Below are 20802 nucleotides of genomic sequence, written 5' to 3'. Positions count from 1 at the left end.
AGGGCTCAAAGGAAAACAATGTGGAAATGGGCTGCTACCATTCACATCACAGTCGGATTCCAGAGGTTAGAAGCTAAGTCCTGTTAATAGTCTCAAAGGGCAAACAAGTAAGCAATGAGAACTTAAGTGTGATTGTTTGGAAGCATAGCTAGAGTTTAGGCACACAAACATAAAAATATAAATTTCACATTTGGTTTAACACTTTCACACTTTGTGTCACTGACACCAAGAGGGAAGGACTGTGGAAGACAAAACACAGCTCCTGGATAAGGATCATGTTAATGCCTATCAATTAGGATCAAAAAGGGATTAACCGGCAAGGTTGCAGCGGTGGGCTGGGAGCCCATGCAAAGTCACTGAATGCTGGGGGTCACACCCCCGACTTCATTAGGCCTGACCTTTCCACACCATTGTGTGATAGCGGAGACTTTGCAGTCGGTGGTTGCAGCCACAGCCACCTTAAAGGGCTCTCACAGTCGAATGTGAGACACAGAAAAAGGCTGTTTGAGATCACTGAAATATGAAATATTCCCTTTCAAAGTCCATGGAGACTTATTAGGTTACTGCAACTTAGTGCATGTGGGTATTTACTCATCAACCCCCCAGCTTCCTGCAAAGAAAATCATTTTCTTTTCTCACCTTGGAGAGAAGTGAGATTTACTAATTAGTCATGGTGTAGCCTTCCCTCAACTGTGAAGTACCGCAGGGATGACGAGCTCAACTCTGCCGTGCTGTCTTAATTCACAAAAAAAGGTCAAATGGCCAAAGTGAAAGCAGGTATTCAAGGTGTGTTGGAATAAGCCCCAATTAAGGAAAAATGCAGGCAACACTGCCAATTCTCACATGTCTGACTTTGATGGTAACTTTAAGAAAATCCCCTACACTGGCGTAAGGGAGAGTAGGGAATTTTAATGTTCCTTCATACCAGGGCCTGTTTTGAAAGATCTTATTAGACAGAGAAAAAGATTACAGAGAAAGGTTTTAAGCTAAAGCATTAGCATCAATGCACATATTTGGATATCTGTGTTTATATTCCATTCCATTGGAGTTGGAAGTTGGAAATTTCTGAAATCCAAGTAAGAAATTTGAACAGGAGTGGGAAAGTTGATGCAATACAGCTATACCCTACCTCCACATTCATGATGGCTGCTTTTCAGACCAACCATCATTAACACTGCTTTTCTTTTAGTTGTTCTTTATTTTTTTTATGTAACATTTGAGCAGTTACATACATACTACATTACATTTAGAGACCTGATACGTAAGTACCTCTTTATAAACACATAATACCACATAGAACAGTGTTTTATTATTGTTGCTGTTGTAAAAAGTGGTTGTAGTGACCATATTCAACCACTAAATCATATAAGCGCTTAGGGAAACTGGAATATTATCACCTCGCAGATTACATTAGTCTGACTACCCAGTTCAAACCTTCAAGGTAAAAAGATACAAGCCTTACAATAGAGGCCCATCAGGACCTCTTTTACAATTCATTTTGTTATAGATGCATGGGTTTGTGTGAGATTTTTAAAATTTCCAATATCCATAAAAGGTTTTGTTGTTGTTTTTTTTAAATGTTACTCTTGTGGTATAATTCTGAAAAGTCTAGCAGGGGGTACTAAACTTATATATTTAAGTTTTTATACTGATACTTTATTTGCTTTTTTGTTATGAGAAAATGTATGTAGAATTCAATAGAAACCTGCTATAAGGTTAATGTATTTTACATCAAATTAGCGTTAATGTCAAGTCTTGACCATGAATCACGACCTGAAATCATTTTTACAACAAGGATTTTACAATTAACTTTAATGCTTTTTTTAATAAAAAAAATATATTTTCAATGATTTCTATTTAAATAAACATGGGTTATGTTGACTATAATAATATAAAAATTAGTTATTATGTTGACTATATCGACCCATTAATCTTAATATTTCTCCTCTTCTATGTGATAAGGGATACTCATCAAGGTCAAGACGTGTTAGTAATTTTTTGGCTTCACGGATACTTTCAACATACTTTCAACCCACAGTTTCGGACATATTTTCAATATCGAGCATAAAAATTGGATAAAGAGAAAGTAGTTAGTTGTGAGGTATCTAGATCAACCAAAATAGATGGTTTTACCTCTTTATGAATCTTTTTTCTGCAAAAATACTTCCTCCTCAATTTTTTGAAATCTGTCATTTAATTGAAATTTTAGATTTCAGTGTTACTGTAATAATACCAATGCATTGAGAGTTTTGCTAAGCTTGATCCTAGTTACATTTTGTTTTTTACGAACTAAATACCAATAACTAGATAAAATGTAAAAGCTAGAAAAGTCAAAGATCCTGTTAAGCAGAAGCACTGCAGTGAAATATGGTCTTCTTGACCCCGCCGGTCCTCCTTTAAGCCATTTACAGAGTTTAAGATGAGCATGATCTGTGTAAAGTCAGGTCAGATTTGGAGTAAAGAGTGAATAGGGAGTATTCTACTGAAGATGTCACTGCGATGGCTGCTGGCTGTGGGAACGGACATTCAACATGTGCACATCTGAAGATTGGCAGGATCACAAACAGCAGCAACAACAGCAAGGCAAACACAACATTTAGACTGCGGACAGAGAAAACACTTACCTCTCAATGAAACTCAAAAAATAGCAAATAACATTTACAATAGAGTCCAAAAACATTCAGACCAAAACCCCCATTTTTATTTGGACCTGATATTTATGAATTGTAATGGCTTTCGCAGAAATTCAGAAAAATTTTGCTCAAGATTAATTTAAGAAGCAAAAATTCTTATTCAGAAAAATCAACCTGATAGAAAAACTTTTTTAAACATTAACCGTAAAAGCGCTAAACGCTAAATAATAGCAAAAATAAGAAAGAATGTTACAGTTTTTTATTATGTTCCCTTTTTCGCACTCCAAAATAATCAAAATTCGGAATCATGTAATAATTTTAATAATCTAAGATAAACTAGATTTGAAGTGTAAAAAAAATCAAGGTTGTGTGTAGGTGCTAAAATTAAAGTGGTATATGTGTATTTTCTTGAAACAAAAGCCACAAATTCGATGAGAAAGAAAAATATAAATTGGTTAAGTCTAAAATCAAACTATAGGTGAGGATCATGGCATTCCTGCATATGCATGTTCCCAAAACAGGGTCAATTTCTCTCACTTTTTACGTGAACTCGAAGCAGAGGCTCAGCTTAACATTACTGACAGCCACTGATGTGTTATGTGGATACGGAACACGATCTGGCTTTCATATGACGTCTTAGCAGCGGACGAAAGCTAAGGAGGAGGTCCATCTAAACCTTTTCATCAGAAAAACATAAATAACTCTGTACTGTGTCTTTAGCAATATCTTACAAAGGGCTCCTTCTTATTTTAAAGTAAATTCTTAAAACAATGAAACCTTGTTATCGTTCAAATCTTAATTTTTTATTTCCAAAGCCTAAAACGCAAATAGAAACATTTGGTTGCAAATGTTTTTCTATTCAAAAGACGTAAAACATAAGTATAATATTTTTAGAATATAACAATAAAGTGAAACTATTTCATATTCATATATTTTTTTAATATCTGACTAAAACGAGTACACAAAACTGTAAACAATAAAAATGTTTAAAAATGTATTTGCAAAATACCCTATTATTAATTATCATTATATATTTGTGGAAAATCAAAACGATAAATTTATTATTACTATTTTGTGTTTTTAAAGCATGACTTCCCGCAGAAATAAAAATCGTATAAATAATTATTACTAGTTTATAATTCAATGTTTCTTTCAACTGAAGGAAAATATACATTTTTTAAGTCTTGCTTAGAAATATAAAATTTTTAAAATATCGACGACCTTCGTGTTTTTAAAAATATTTCTTTGCACATTTAGAAACACTCGTTTGAATCTGTCTTTCAACTTATATAATTTATCTCATTTAATGAGTTTAAAAGGTACAACGATAAAGGAAGTTGCACATGATTCAAAATAAGCATAAAATGTAATTGCGGTACATACCAGAATTTAAATACGGCTTCAAACTGTTCAAAATTTTTATTTAAACGTAATTGAAGTAATTGTATGAAATGCTGCATAATAAACCGCGTATTGCATGATTTTGAAAATGCAGAAAATTCACAAATGTTTCAATTAAAATAAAATAAGTATTATTTGTGCAGTCAATTAAAATTAACTTATCGACTTTTAGATACATTTTTAATTATGCATCCATTTGTGCATAATTGTTTTTAAAGATCTGCAAAAAAGTTTGCATAGGCCATACAACTTTTAGGAGTTTCTTCAAGCACTTAGATTGTGAATTCAAATTCTACCTTCTACAGCCCTGAGTATGTTTTATCTGTATCGTGAACTAAAATGGACGCTGTTGGCTAGGAGATGAAGGCTAGGATGAGTCCAGGCTTCAGCTGTGCAGCTGTAAACCAAAGCAGATGGATCTAAGTTTTGCCAGACTGCCAAAAATCATTTTAAAATGCAGTGAAGGTATTCAGTTGAAATATCCCCTGATAATGTCAGAGAAGACTGCGCCATCATGCAGCAAGAACTGCTGAGATCAACACACCACCATTTCACCAGACAGCTACAGCTGCTGTGGATGCTCTTTCAGAGGGCCTCGCTTTGAAACACGCTCAGATTTTACTCTGTTCAAACTCAGAAATACACCAAGAGAAATCTTTTCATTAAACCTCAGGAAGCATTAGAGACCAGATGAAAGCCTGTTTTTCCACCAGACATCGTCACGATGTCAGACCTTGTGACCTCACTGTGGGTGGAGACAGCGAGCCAATGGAAAACCGGGGCGGATGCTTCAGAGTGCTTCTTGCATCAGCGTTTTCTAGCCAAATCTCAAGTGAAAGTCACGAGTTTCATAACTATGATTATGTTATAAAGAGATCAAAAAATCTGCCTTGATAAAAAGCAATCACCAAGGAGGAGTGAATGGACCGGGCGCTGACTAGCCACGTTTTTAGCTATGCAGTGTGCAGAACTGGCATTGCAGTCCAAAAGCTCAACCTCTGCAAACACAGCTGTGTGCTGTGGAGAAATACTTCCCAGAGGCAATCACATTCAGTAGCTGCAGCACCTGAAAACCTTCCTAGAATTGTATTACTTAAATGAGCCCAAATGTTCTTTAAAAAAAAGGTCGATTAAGATCTTACCATTCGTGGACATGAAGTTCTGAATGTCAATGTCAGTGGCTGCAAAAACAAAAAAACATAAATCAAGTGTCAGAATGAAGTCAAAGCAAACAACTGTGAGGCTTTGCTAGAAATTCGGGTGTAAAGATAAAAATATTATTTTTTGTATTAAATATGTTCTGTATTCTTTCCAGCACTGGGTAGGTCGAAACAATATAAAATATATCTACAGTTACTCTGCGAAAATAGGAAACAAATTTTCATTTTCAGTTAGCTGCCTATTTTGCTTCGATAAATTAGGAGCCCAATTTCATTTCTAAAATTTGAATTTGAAAAAAGTTTTGAAAAGCTTGTTGAGGTTTGCAAAAAAATATTTATATCACATTTAATTAAAGACATGCAAGATAGTTGTAATGTATGATAACTGGGTTCTATGGTGCTGTGCTTTTGTAATTTATTTCCTATGAAGCAACCTCGTTGATCAGAAGAATGTTGGCTTATCTATAATATTGTAAAAGTATGTGTGCATAGTTTACTTCTGTAAAAAAAAAGCAGTTCTTAGATGAAAACTTATTGCTGAAAAAACTAAATTAATAGATGAAGCCAAAAACAACTACTCTCTAGTTTTGTACATGGAACTCCAGATCTACTTCTGCATGTTTTCAAAAGCGGCTTCATGCCTCAGCAAACAACACAATCAGCAACCACTCAGAAATCATTAAAGCAACCAGGACAAGAAGAGATTAAAGGAGCTGCTCTGTCGGCAGATGAGTTTGCACTAAGTAGATGATAATGAAGAGATCTGTCCAGGCTGGTCAATGATATGGCAAACAGATAAACATCGCAGACTCACTGATGGGATATAACTTGTAGTGTCAGACAATCGCTCAGAGCACTTTTCAAGCTAAAGTTAATTTCCGCTACTTGCATTACTCCCTCAAAGAAGAAAGCAATAAGGTGAAAAAAAAAAAAGCTTTAACTGCATGTCAGGTTTTATTCCTTTTTCTCAATTAAATGACCATACTAACAAAAAAGAACATCACTTATTACAATATATCAATTTTTATATTTACTTACACAAAAAAACTAAGCTGCTGGTATATTTCGCTTTAAAAACCCGACTTACAGTCTGAAAAAGAAACTTCAAGTTTAATTACATCACAATAAGTTGAAAATTAAACACAAAAACACAAAAACAACAAGAAATAAACTATGTCCTTCTATAACCGCTAAAGAAACAACACATTTAGAAAATATTTTTTCTATATATATATATATATATATATATATATATATATATATATATATATATATATATATATATATATATATATATATATATATATATATATATATATTAGATTATTAACGGTTGCTGTTAATTCTTTTTTCTAACACAAACATAATGTACAAGGCAAGTAAAGGCATATCTAGATATATTTATTTTGTCAAAATTAATTATTTGAGGTTTCTCTTTAATTTAATAAAATGCTGGTTACATTCGCTAAAATCTAAACATATCTTTCAAAATCCAAACATGTAGAATGTTTGGTGATTATCTAATAGTTTAATGCCCTGCTAGACTGGCAGACAAAATGGCTACCAAGCATTTTATATCTGCACCACTCAATAAGCAAATGAAAGAAAACTTACTAAAGTTTTGAGAACCAGAGGAAAATATTAAAGCGGACACGAGTCCAGTGGACCCATACATGCAAACAGCTGAGAAGAAGATAAAGAAACCTTTAGTAAACAACCTAAATATATTTGGATTATAGATATCCATAAAAAAAAATGCAATGTTCCCTAAACTTTTCATGTGCTCTTTACACCCCATACTGTAAACCAAGTATACTGATTCCCCATTATTTTCTAAATCCTGTCTTTTTTGTGATTATCAGGAATGGAGCACAAGAGCATCAGCAGCCATCTTGCCCAAATCGAAGAGAACAGAGAAGAAGGGAGGAAGTGTCTCTCCGACTGAGTCATATGACTGCACAGTCTGCAGTGATGGGGCAAGTGTCTAGACGAGCTTATTGAGATGAACTATACCCACAGCCTCACACCCAGAGTAGCTCCCATTTTTGTGTACATACTGTAGGAATATATGTAACGTATTTATGTTTTTATATATGTATTTCAAGTAATATATAAACCTTTTGTTCTTAATGAGAATTGAAGTGCTCTCTTTTTATACTGGATATTGTATGAGGCTGTCCAACAGACTCATGCTTTGTTTAAAGCAGGCCAGCATGCATACATTCTACAAGTTCCACAAAGTCGAAAGGATTTTACTTTTGATTTAATGTAGACTATTTCAGTTTGGTTTTAATGCACGTTAAATTTGACCTCAATTTACCTCTGTTCTATTTTAAGATTTATGGAATGGTGTTCAAAGATTGATATTAACTAGTTATATTTATTATATATCCAGATTTAATTGAATATCTGCCAAAAATTGTGTATCGGTATGCATCTAAAATCTCTGATTTAAACATATTGAAAAACTCCACTTCTACCTGCATCTGTTCATTGTTAATAATAAATAGGTCAGCTATTCTCATACCTGCTGTTGTTAAGTAGTATTCCCTTTTTAAGTAATATCACTTCATCAAGTTTTTTTTAATATCCCACACTTTATAATAAGTAATAAAATTATGCATAATTTGTGCTGATAACATTAGTATCTGTAATGGTCAATTCTAGAAGCTGCAATATCAGTATCGTATCATGATTAAAAAGATGTATCAGGACATTCCTAGGATTTACTCAAAATTTGACTTTAAGGAGCAGTTTTACTGCACCCTACTTTCTACTTTTACTTAAGCAACATTTTTATGAAATATATTGTTATTCCTACTTGAATAAGCTAAAGTAAGTATAATTTTTTTCTACATAACCTTTTTTGTTTAATATTACTTCTATATGCTAAACATTGTATGAAATGTAGAGGTCAAAATGATATGCATTTAAAGGCAGAAATGTTACATCGAGTATATTACATACTGTCTGTATTGGTTTCATAGATTTTATGCTTGAAAACAGATTTGGAGAAGTGTTTAATCTGCCTAAGTTTGTTATCTCACAGTTAATTTCTACCCTGATTTTTTTTAATCATCATCTTTAACATATATTTAGCAAAAACTTTATATTTTGACATTATTTTATTTTAATAATTACATGATTTTATCAAGTAACGGTTACTCAGTGCTTCAGTAGCCTTCTTACAAATACTTTTTTACTCTTTCTAAAGTAATTTCTTGCAAGGCAGGATGTGGCAAACATTTGTTAAAGTAGTGCTACTTATTTAAGTCTAACTTCTGGGTACTCTTTGCACCTCTGAGGGTGTTTGATGCTGTAGAAGTAAAAGCTTAAGATAAAGCAGAGAATATTTAACTCAACTGACAAGAACCTAGTTTTTGTTTGGTTTTGTGGAAAATAAAAGTTTATTCACAGGCTTCTGATTAAGGTTAAAGTCACTGAATATATTTGAATTATATATTTATTATATATCTAGATTTTAAATGCAATTAATTGACATTACATTTGACCACTTGGATAGAGTTCCAATGCCATTGGTGTCTTTGAAGGGCAATAATATGGGATTTAATAACTCAGCTCCCATTTTAAAAATAACATCCAATTACATGCTTTAATAATATCTATCCATCTATCTATCTATCTATCTATCTATCTATCTATCTATCTATCTATCTATCTATCTATCTATCTATCTATCTATCTATCTATCTATCTATCTATCTATGATTGTTTCTTTATTTCTATCTAAACAAAAGCTAAAATTGGTGCCAAACAAACCTTTCTGTGCTTCTGCAGACTGCCTTATGCATGATGCACTCATGTTAAACTCCATGGCTGAAGGGTTATTCCCTGCAGAGCATAAACAGACACAATAAAAGGAGACATCTTTAAGATATCGCAATGCATCATAGTGCAAGATATAATGTGCATGTTGCATTAGATAATGAGATAGGAAATTGTTTTCTTTAAGAAAAAAGGATTTTGTCTACTGCTTTGTGGTATTAATGAAAGGGTAAAACTAAACGTATTGAAGGCAGATTTTGCCCCTCAGGTGACCGCTGACTAAACAGCACGAGCGCGCCCGGAGTTAATGAAAAAGCCTCGCGTCAGCAAAGGTGCGTCACCTGCGCATCTTCCTGAACTAGTGTGTGAATGAGGTCAAGTCCCCACAACATCACTGCTATTGTCTGGCATGAGTTGCACAAAATGTTTCCAACGCGAATGCGAAGCAGTTATTTTTTACAGCACGAATGAATGGGACAATCAGCCCTTCCAGTGCCTTGTAAGCGAAGGAAGATGTTGGATTAAAAAAAAAATGTTAAAAACACGAAAAGCAATGCTGTAACGCTGCAGCATCCGCTCTGTTAAGCAGTTTGAGCTGGTCTTAACCTACCTGTGCACAAGGAGCTGGCTGTCTGCTGATGTGATGTAGAATTAGGGGGGAAACTTTAGGGTTTTTTTGTTGTTGTTTGTTTGTTTTCTAAAGAAGGAAAATAAACATTTCGTCAAATGCGTGGCGACTGAAGAAAAAGAGACGTCTGAGGAGGAGCGCTGAGATCCCATTTTCCCACCAGGCGGGTTCCTTATAGATGCGCAGAGACGCGTAAAACTCCATTTCCAATTTTATCAATTTGAGACAGACTCCAGACAGTCTCCTAACGGTTGCGTGCCTGGTCCCCTCTCACGCGCGTGCACGCCGAATGGCGCGGAAAGCGGCGGGGATGACAGGTTCGTTAAAGGACAGGGCGCCCGGCCAATGGAGACCAGGTTTATAAGATTGAGAGCCAATCAGGATGAGTTTAGAGTAACGTCCCGCCCCTCCATCCTCCTCCTCACCCGTCTGTTGACATTGAGTGCACTGAATAAAACAGCAGTCTGAGTCAAGCAGTTCATTGCAGCGAGATTTGGGTCACTGACTGCAGCTTATTCACTCTGGGAAAAGAGAAGATGGCTTGTTACTGAAAAACAAACAATTTAATATAGTAATAGCATCTAAAAAAAACAGATACGGTGTCCTGTGAAAGTATTCTCAATCCTTAAAACTTTATCACATTTGTTAACTAAGAAAGTTCACTTAATTCTTTGTTTAGGGGCTTCATTTTATAGATCCATACCAGTTGAAGCTATTATTTTCAAGCATGGATATCTAGATTTGTATATCTAGAGTTTGATTAAAACAAATACCATCAATCTCAAGTTTTGCAGAGTTTTATTCAACAAAAACATAATTAGCGGCTTACTGTCAGCCAAGTAAAAAGTTAATTATCTCTCATCTGGTCACATTGTTTCTTTTAAAAACAAACTTGCATGATTTAAACTGTATTAAAATGCTTGAAACTAAATTCATTTTATTTATTTTTTTGCAGCCAGTACAAAGAGCCTCAAGAATAAATTCCAGAGACTAAAATGAGCTGGGATGTTTTTTTGACCGTGTAATGGATACATTTGAGGCACATCAAAGCTCTTTTTTATACCTTCTTGATGCACCAACAGTGTTATCTAAACCATTGGTTGGATCTTCTCTGTTGTCTTTACAGGTGAAGTGTTGTGTTGAAGAGATGTTTAGATCTTAAGATAAGATTAGATATTTTTCTGGTGAAGTTCATAGAGTTCATATTTCCCATTTTTGCCGGTAGGGGTAACCTTTAACTTCTACCCATTTAGGTAAGCAGCTCCCCAAACCGTTTCATTCACAAAATTAATCTCTTGCAGGGACATTCCTGTCCCATTCCACAGCGTGAGTACCACTTTTTCTCCGGACAGCTGCTGATCCTTAAGAACTGACATCAAAAACGTTTCTCCTTTTTGTGTCGGACAAAACAACTTCCAAGTCGCTATATAAATTCTGTCAAAGTCTACACAAGCCATACAGACAAGTTTGTTGTAAAGAAACCTCTGTACTCTGGATGGGAAATAACACGCATTGTCTCCTTCGGCTTTGCACTCCTTAATTTGCATTGTTATGGAAAACCACTGGATTTGGACAGAGCACAAAATCATTGAGGTCACCATAATGGAGAGTGACAGCTAACCCCCCCTCTTTCAAATCTATTTGGAAGTAAAATCAAAATTCCTGGGAAAGAAAATACGGGAGGCATAAAATATCTCCTACAGCCTTGGAAACAGATGTTTTGGGAGACCATTCTTAGGATGTGCAATATGAATGGCACCTGTAGACTTTATTGTACTAACAGATGCCCTTAGTGGTTGTTTAAAGTTGGAAACAATAGTGTTTATTATGTATGTGTGTGGGATAACTGAAATAAAATAAAGATTTTTTTATTATTATTTTAATTTTACATTCATCATAACCGTCAATAGAAATTCCAAGACTGCTTTTTTGCAGGGAAGTGTCTTTATGCCTTCTCAAATTAAAACTCGTGTGGCTTATCCCCTCCATTGCCATGCCTTTTTAGATACTGACCTTGTGGCCCAACAAAATAGCCTCTTCCTCACCACGGGACCCCATAATGAGCCGATACAATGAGGCTTCAGTTCAAGTTCACTGCTCACCTCTCTTTGGTCTCTCTCTGGCTCTTTGTTGACGTTTGTCAGCCCCAGAGGAATTTGGGGGGATAGAATTCAGCTTCATAAGCCAATGGTGGATTCAGACTACAAGTTTAACTCCCAGACTGGAGCACAAAAGGGTTGCTGATTGACAAACAGGCTCCAACCTGTCAGACAATTAAAGGCTTTGGAAAAAAAAGTTGGCTTTTTTAGTTACAGGATTGTAACTTTTATATGTATTTATACATAATCTCCATTATTATTACATTTTCTTTATGGATTTATCATTTTATTGTTAGTTTTTCCTGATTTATCACACTCAAACATTTTTTGTGAAACATTACAGACAGAAATTGTTTAACTGAGTTGGATTTACACACATTTTTAACAACACAGAGATCAAGAATTTTTTGATGAGACTTACTCTTCCTAAGCCTTAGCTATGTAGTACCAAAGACACTTTGCAATTGATTAGCAGTATGACTTAGTCAGTGTCAACTAGAAAGAGCAAATTGACACAAAGTCTTGAATTCCAGCCATGTTTTTTTAACCTTATGGGGACGATTATCCAGGAATATGCTTCATTATTGGGACTTATAGATACTCGTGGCGAGCAACGAATGTTCCCCATGAGGAAAGGTTTTGTCATGTTTCTTTTAAGGCTCTCCAGGTTCTCCTCTTGGGGTGGGGGTTATGTTGAGGACTAACGTGTGAACAAAATTTTGATTCAGAACTACTTTTTTATGTTTTATTTACCAACAAAGTGAAAAGGACAGGATGTCACCCCATTAACTATGCATAGAAAAGTTTTTAAGAATATTTTTGAGTTATTTTGTATTGTTTTTGACAAACATTTAATTTTACTTTTGTACTTTAGTACAATGTAGAACCTGTACTTTTTTGCTTAAACATATAAAAAGGAGTTCAATGGGTAATTTTACTTTTATCAAAGTCTTTTTATTTAAACAGGTATCGGTAATTTCACTTAAGTTTGTGTATACTTTTGACATTACACATATAATATATAAAAAGTGACTCGAAAAACAGCGGAACATTAAATGGGATTAAAAGATGTGAAATTTATGAAAATTATGTTTTTAAGCTTTTGGGTAATTTACTGTGTTTATTATAGATATTATATAATTTCCTATGATTTCAGTTAACTGTTTGTTTATTTTATTATAAAAACTTTGTTTTTCTTTAAACTATGGTACTTACCTTGTGCAATTCAATTTCAAAAACATCACTAGTTTAAATCTTTGACATATTGTCCTGGATTTATACTTGGACCTTTTGGACAAAGATCCTCTCAAATTAGAAAAATGTTTATCCCAGTTGCATAGCCTTGTTCCACCCAGATGTGTACAACTTTCACTAAAGCCTCATAGAAGTCAATAATCCAGTGATTTAAACACTGTGTACCATTTAGATAAACTACCCTGTTCTTTAGTAAACATTCAGATTGGCTGACCTGTTATATATTATTAAGAGTCTGCTCAGCATATCATATGTTGTTACAAAATTACCCAATTGTCCATAAAAATGTCCAGTGTAAAGTAGGGGTGTGCAAAATAATCGTCATAACGATGCATCCCGATTCTAATTCTTGTGATCTACTGCATCGATTCTTGACGCGAAGTATCGATTCTTAATTTAAAAAAAGGAATAAATAAAATACATGAACGGTTGGCACACATCCACCAAAAACAAGTGGAATACAGCTTCCAGTTAGTAGATGTCACTGCGGATGTGTTGACGCCCGCTGCCTTGTGTCACAAGCATTTTCCGTCCGAGGGATACTGCGACGACTCATTCATAAACAAAACACGGAGGAGACTGAGAATTTTCGCCCGACTCCATCACATTTCAAGTCAGATGTTTGGATGCATTTTGGCTTTAAAAACAAAGAAGGTAAAAACAGATTTGATATGATGCACGCAATTTGCAAAAGGGGAAATGTCATACATTAGAATTTTTTCATTTCAGTGGTTTAAAGGACCACTGAGGCCATGTAAACGGCACTGATTATCCCTATGTTGTTATTTCAAGTTTTATAAATCCTAAGCATTTTTTGTCAGTGTGTCCACACCATTAATAGTAATATTTCTGTCCAGTATTTGTTTTCATGGCAGTACCTCCAAAAGTTGTTTCAATAAATACAGCTATGTATGAATTCAGTTGCTTTCAGTTATGTATCAATTAAAAACACTATAACAACATGTCTGTATTTTCTTCTAACAGTGTTCAATGAAAATATCAAGTATCATGATGCATCGTGATAGAATCGCATCATGGCATGTGAATCGTGATTTGAATCGAATCGGGACTTCTTTGGCAATACCCACCCCTAGTGTAAAGTATATGTTCCACATAAGATTTGTCTCCAATCGGGGCCTCTCCTGATAGGATATTATTTTGTTTCCTTTTCTCAGACCTTCAGCAGCAAGCTGGTATCTACTCCCAGGGACTGGGTCATCTTATTATCTCCTGCCTGTGAGTTGTTAGCCACTTTGAGAGAGGTATAAAAAAAAAAAAATGCGGTTAGAAATGCACAAAGATCTCAGTGAGAAAGCAAGGATAACTATATGTGCTTGACACAATCTTAGTAGAGCAAATTAAGAGTTTCCTTTATTAACCAATTTGAGTTATAAATAAAACTTGACTGTCATGATTTTACAAAAGTTCAGACCCAAATGCTGAAGACCAAACAGGGAGACCAGGAGAAAAGGTTTAACAGGTTTTATTGAAGAGATAATGCAGAGAGAAGTGTTGCTCTGAACACTGCTCAACCAGAATTGAAAAGCGAGGGGAAGACACAGCGATTAGTTCAGGCTCAGTGGGAAATTTGATTTGTGAACTTGGAGAAGAGGATATGGTTGCTGACTCACGTTTCCAGAGAAGTTATTGAATTTTTAACTCCAGTCTGTATGCTGTTGTTCCAGTGTTTGTCTGATTCGGAGAAGGGCGGAACAGGGTTTACCCAGAATTTGTAGGTGAACAGAGAAGCTGACTGCTACTCAGATTTCCTGCGGTACTTGAACGGGTAGTAGTGGAGATGAATCCCTTTCTCAGTGTGAAGCTCAAACGATCTGTTGGGGAAAGTGGATCCAAACCTCCTGTTTGTAACCCCAACTCAGCTTGAAGCTCCGTTGATTCTTCCAGGGAGAGAAGGTCCGAAAAAATCCAGTTTGCAGGATGACTTCCTGCCGAGAGGCAAAGACAAAAACAATGTTACAACTCAGGTTGACAAGAATTCAGTTTGACTCAGCAAAACTCAGCTTGGCTTGAGTACCCAAAACTGGCAAAACACTCTGGCGTCAAGGTAGTGGCAGTCAGCAGCTTAAGAATACTCCGTTAACAAGGAAACCATCAGCAGGTGTGTGAGAAGGCGGACCAGAACCAGGCACCTCCTGGTGGAGGAAGGGAGACAAACACAGAAACACAAACACAAAGACAGGAGTCCTGACATTGACAACATAGTTTGATAGCTAAGGTCAATGTAGAATGTTTGAATTTGACTTAAAATCTATCTGGCATAAGTCAGATTGATACTTTTTTTTTAGCTTAGGTGGTAGCCATTTGGAAAGCCTAATGTAGAGAGTGTTCTTCCAGCTGATTGGGTACCTGCCTCCAATGTCTAGTTTTTAGTCAATCACAACAGCAGTAGCAGCTGAGACGTATCAGGTATTCTAAATCAATATTATATAGGTGTATTCTCGATTTGCTTTACAAGTGGCAGAGTTAACTGATAAATCCAACTCGTACCCAATCCGGTCAGGAGGAACGCAAAAACATCTTTGCATCCTTAAAGGCAAAAATTGTGTCCTTTTGCTTGTTTTTCAAAAAACAAAGAGAGGGTATTCCTGCTAAAAAGGCTCAACCATGTTTGTTTTGCTCCAGCGTTCCGTGTTTGGTTGACATCATGCACCTCACTGCAGTTCATTGGTCAGACACATTTCTGTATTGATCATCTGTTGAATCCTGGCAACATGTATTTTCTGGAGTTTGTGAATTCACAAATCTCACAACAATTCATCTTGCTTACAAGTTAACTCAAATACAGGGAATCATAATGAATTGTAAACATTTTCTGTTTGTTACAAACAGGCCCACAGCATCACAGAGCCTCCAATAAACTTAACAATGGAGGGTTCTTTTCGAGATCCATTTGTTTGCAGCCTAGGACAGATTCAAGTATGGCTCTAAATGTTTTATTAGGTTCAAAATAATCTTTCTCCTTGCATGCATGTCTAATAATAATTTACATGTAGATAAGATATAGCAGTATAATAGTCGCTATGGGAACTCTGTGACTCAGTCATACCTTTCTGTTCTGTAAATCTGTTCTGTAAATCCATTAGTGTGTTTATACCATTTTCATAATCTAGTATGCAGTTATGTTTTCTACTTCCTTTTTCCACATGACTGAGAATACTTATATATCAAAGAGTGTAACCTTCCATTTATTTTCCGCCATGCTTATCTCTGCTGGGGTCCAGCATTCAAAGGGCAAGACGAGGTACACCCTGGATAGTCTATTGCAGGGCAACAAAGAGGGAGAGGGAGACCTCTTGTTGGAAAATTGTTGATGTCTGGTTTCATGAACATCATAAAAGGTCAAGGGTCTCCTTTAATTTTCAAACTGGGGTTAACCTGTAGAAATTATACAAAAATATTCCCTACCAGGGATCATATATTGTTAGTGTAGTGTGGAGGCTGCAGCGTCTCAGACTGGAAGAACCTAAGATTAGTGGTGAGGACAGCAGAGAGGGACATCAGGGCTCCTCTTCCCTCCATTAAGGACATTTTATCCCAGTGCTGCTTCTCCCAAGTCCGTATTACCAGTGACCCCCACCATGGACTGTTCCTACTTCTGCCCTCTAGGAAGAGGCTTCACAGCATCTGCTGCAAGTCCAGCAGGTTCTGCAACAGTTTTATCTCCGCTGCAATCAGACTGTTGAACTGTTGAAACTCTGATCAAGACGGAGCTGGGCATCGCCACTCTGACGCCCACACCAATTTTGCCCCGAATCCAACACTCCTAACAGGAGTCCTGTCCATTCCTGTTTCATGGGGGGTGCAGTTGTGTGGAAGTTCCATGTCATCTGACAAACCACTTCATAGAGACTTAAAGAACACTTATATGAAGTTTATAGCAAATCCAATTATCCATATGTGATATAAAGCCGAACATATACAAAAGTGAAATATGGGACTTCCTTTTCTCAACGGGTGGGGCTTAAGTAATGTCACCAAATCGGCATCTGTATTAATGAATGCTGCTCTAAAATGACACACACAAAAGATTATCCAGTTAATTGTACAGAACCATCATCATTTCTGAATATATTTTTCTGATACTTTGAGAATCTGCATTTTCAAAATACCATTGATACATTTCATGGTATATTTAATGAACTGAAATTAAGGGTTGCCATGAATGAAAGATTTTTAGAGGCCTTTAGACTTTAGTGCCATCATATTTCTAATCCCTAAATGCTTATATTTTCTGTGTCACGGCTTGATTTTTGCCCCCAGGCCATAATTATCATTCCTGTTGTGCATGACACAAGAGGCATTAGAGAGGTCAAATGGAAAAGCTTCAGGCAAAACATTTGGGTGTTAGTTCTAAATGAAATGTGAATATAGGTGCTTTTGACTTTGTATCCTAAAGATCAGATACATTGCTTTCTAAGGTATCATTTTATCCTGTTAGAGCAACAAACTTTGAGACACATTGCTGCTGGTAATTTTTGTAGACAGACACAAAACAGTTCCACTTATTAGATGGCATGATAATGATAAATACAATTAATATTGTTTTTACAAAAAAATATGAAAAATGTAGTGTGCTTTTGTACTGTTAAATCCATTCTCTGTAAATAAAAAAGGCTGGAACTTCAAACTGACCAAGAAATGGCCTTCCTTCTTAACTTAGAGCATTAATCAAAAAAGCAGCCTAGACACCAGTGTCGACTATGGGAGCAATGCAAAGAGCTCAGGTTAAGAAACTGTTGACTCAGTAGCTATTTGTTGTGCAAAAATTACTGTAGATGTCACTAACAAAGTGACATACTGATCGTTAAAATAAAATCATGTCTTAGTTGTACCTTTTCCATAGGTTGAGTAGGGGAAACAATAAACTTATAAAAGAGAGACAGCTTGTAAAAGGAGACCAAATTACAAAATTTCTGGCCTAAATGCAAAAGAGTTAAAACTACAAATCACCTTAAAAGCAATATCCACTAACAAAAAACATTGTTGTCAGTATCGTGGTGTGAGGATTTTTTTAAGCAGGAAAAGAGAAACGACTCAGAGGTAATCAAAACTTGAAAGGAGCTAATATCAGGACAATGCTGAAGGAAAACTCTGGCAGCACAATCATTATAAACATGGAGTCAGAGGCAGTGAAGATCAAAACTTTTCAGTTGTCACAATGACAAAGCCATTATTCAGCCCTAATTTCTATAGAAATTGTGGTGCAAGACCTTAAAAAAATCAGATGCTCAGACATTTTTCAATCCGAGTTGGTTTTAAGAGGAAGAGGCAAGAATTGCAATCTCTAAATAATTCAGGAATGCCGAAAAATACTTACATCTATCATTGCACCTGAATTAAATATTCATAAACCATGTCTGCCTTTTAATCATATGTAATGGTATAAAGCAATTATTTCTTTTTTCCACTTTACTGTGGTGCAAAGCTTCACACTGTACAACTACACAAACCTGCAAGTTATTTGGATTGTGGTTATAACATTCTAACTTAAACTTAGTAGTAAAAAAAAACTGAGGTTACGAATAAAAAAAACAGCATTTTTTTTATCCTCAATTATACGGTAATATAAAATACGACTTATTTTGACTGATATGGAACAGAGAACAAAAATGCTTATAATTTTTCCTGTAAAACTCACAGGCTTTTATGTTGTCTAATATTACATTATTAAGACTGCCGTACTTATGAATAAAATAATTCCTATACGTGTCATTAATGTGGTTACATCCTTTAGATTATAAATAAAAAATATATAATTCAGTAGACATGTTTCTTTTGTTTTAGGTTCCCTAAGTGTGTCCTTGTACTTTATAAAATGAGGTAATCTCAAAAGACATAACGCTGTTTACAAAAGTCTTGGTGTTCAATCATACAAATTATTTGGGAAAACTCAGATGTTTGAAGAGAAAAGAAAAGGAGCATACTGATGCAACCATCTCCAGTTGTTAGCTGGTGAGACCACAACTCAAATTCCGGTTAATTCTAGTGTAGTTGCTAAATTTATATCTACAGGAGTCATTAATTATATTTTTTATTTTCACTCTCAGTCCCTGATGACATCAGAGTAGTAAGTATTTATCAGATTTGCAAGGGAAAACCATTCCTAAACAGACATAAAAAACAGTCCTAAGTCAAACTGAAACCATTCCCCTGCAATTAGAATATTTGACCTTTTTTTCCTCAGGTTATGTAGCAAATGTTTGATAAATAGGCAATGTAAGCCATGGCTGCGAAGTGGTGCAGTAGGTAGCAATTTTTCCTTGCAGCAAGACGGTTCTGGGTTCAACTCCTGGCTGGGAGTCTTTCTGCATGGAGTTTGCATGTTCTTCCTGTGCATGCTTGGGTTCTCTCCGGGTACTCCGGCTTCCTCCTACAGTCCAAAAACATGACTGTTAGGTTGATTGGCCTCTCTGAATTTTCCTACGGTGTGAGTGTGTATATTTTTCTGTGTTGCCCTGCGACTTACTGGCGACCCGTCCATGGTGTACCCTGCCTCTCGCCTATTGACTGCCAGAGATAGGCACCTGCACCACTGCAACCCCGACAAGGACTAATAGGGAGTAAATGGATGGATGGATAGACAATGCAAGTGCAACACAGTTGTTACTAAATGAATCGTAAAGTAAGTTTAACTTAGCAAAGTTTTATGTATGAGAAATTAAATGTTGGGCCAGAAGGTTCGGCTATGCTCAGAAGAGGTGAAATGAATGAGACTCGGACAAAGAGGTAAAATTATAAATTGCCGGCTTCTTATTTTAATTACGTGGAAAACAAACAGAGAAGAAGAACAAGGAAAAAAAAAATTAAAATATATTTTAACAGAGTTTCCTTTCTATTTTTCTTGGTACCAAAAAATCCTCAGTAATGGAGGTTTCACAATCACAATGGTTTCTTTGAATTCTTACCTGGGTGCACCCTTCTAATTAAACAAATCAGGATTTGTTTCAAAACAAAAGACAGCTTCAATGGCAAAAAAAATGTTCGACTCAGCAACACAGACGTCAAATGTTTTCAACCATGAAAACATTTCCAGGGAATCAACTTTTCTGCACTTGCATACTTATATATATATATATATATATATTATATATATATATAGAGTCCGTAAAAAAAGTCCGTAAAGATTCCAAATGGAAACTCCAAAGGTCCAGGGGAATGTGTGCATGTGTGTAATAGAGAGTAAATGCAAGGCAGAGTATGTGGGACCCTTGTTGCGGTTGGCCTACCAAACCGTGCTGTGCAGCAGGACAAGTTGATCGGTTCGTCTGAGGGATTGGCTCGCCATCAATATCAGATCCATCCAAAATTTAAGGAGAGCAATAAACCTGATCTGTCAACGACAGCATCATAGAATATTCTGAGTTTCAAATATTACATTTCACATTTTGTTAGCACTTAAAGCACTGTGTGTAACATTAAACATGTTTACAAAAAATAAATGGTGAAAAATTTAATATTTCCATAAGTTTAAAATACTTCAGTATTCAGTCTCAATTTAACAGTTTAAACATTCACAGTTTTAAACACATACTTGATGTAAAATAATTAACCTTGAACAGCATCACTCCAATTCTCAGCTTAACAAATATAACTTTTTTTTCCCTAAAGAACATGAAAATAAAGTCCTAATACATATTTCAGTATTTTTACTCCCAGTGAACTTAGAGGAAGTGCAGAAGAACCCTGGACAAAGAAAATAAATCGCTCACCGATCTCACGACAAGAACACAGCAGCATAAAATGTCGCCACCTTTAAGCCCTGCGTCTTTACAACTAAAAGTAAAAAGAACCCAACTAGTTAGTATAATTTTTTTTTAATG

General features: G+C 35.5%; 1 long non-coding RNA gene across 3 annotated transcripts in view; it reads right to left on the bottom strand.

The window, feature by feature from the left end:
- LOC119791674 overlaps positions 1-9902 on the bottom strand; it is a 40335-nt gene extending 30433 nt beyond the window's left edge. For all 3 annotated transcript variants that reach the window (XR_005281893.1, XR_005281892.1, XR_005281891.1), the window contains exons 1-3: positions 9591-9902; positions 8975-9046; positions 5177-5215 (exon numbers count right to left, since the gene is read on the bottom strand). This is a non-coding gene — a long non-coding RNA (uncharacterized LOC119791674). The remainder of the gene's footprint in view (positions 1-5176; positions 5216-8974; positions 9047-9590) is intronic.
- Positions 9903-20802: the final 10900 nt, after the last annotated feature.

This window comes from Cyprinodon tularosa, unplaced genomic scaffold (genome assembly GCF_016077235.1).
Source record: "Cyprinodon tularosa strain WSP-4 unplaced genomic scaffold, ASM1607723v1 ctg4, whole genome shotgun sequence".
Classification (NCBI taxonomy): Eukaryota; Metazoa; Chordata; class Actinopteri; order Cyprinodontiformes; family Cyprinodontidae; genus Cyprinodon; species Cyprinodon tularosa.
Note: the sequence above shows the minus strand (reverse complement) of the source record. Positions and strands in the feature narration are given on the sequence as shown.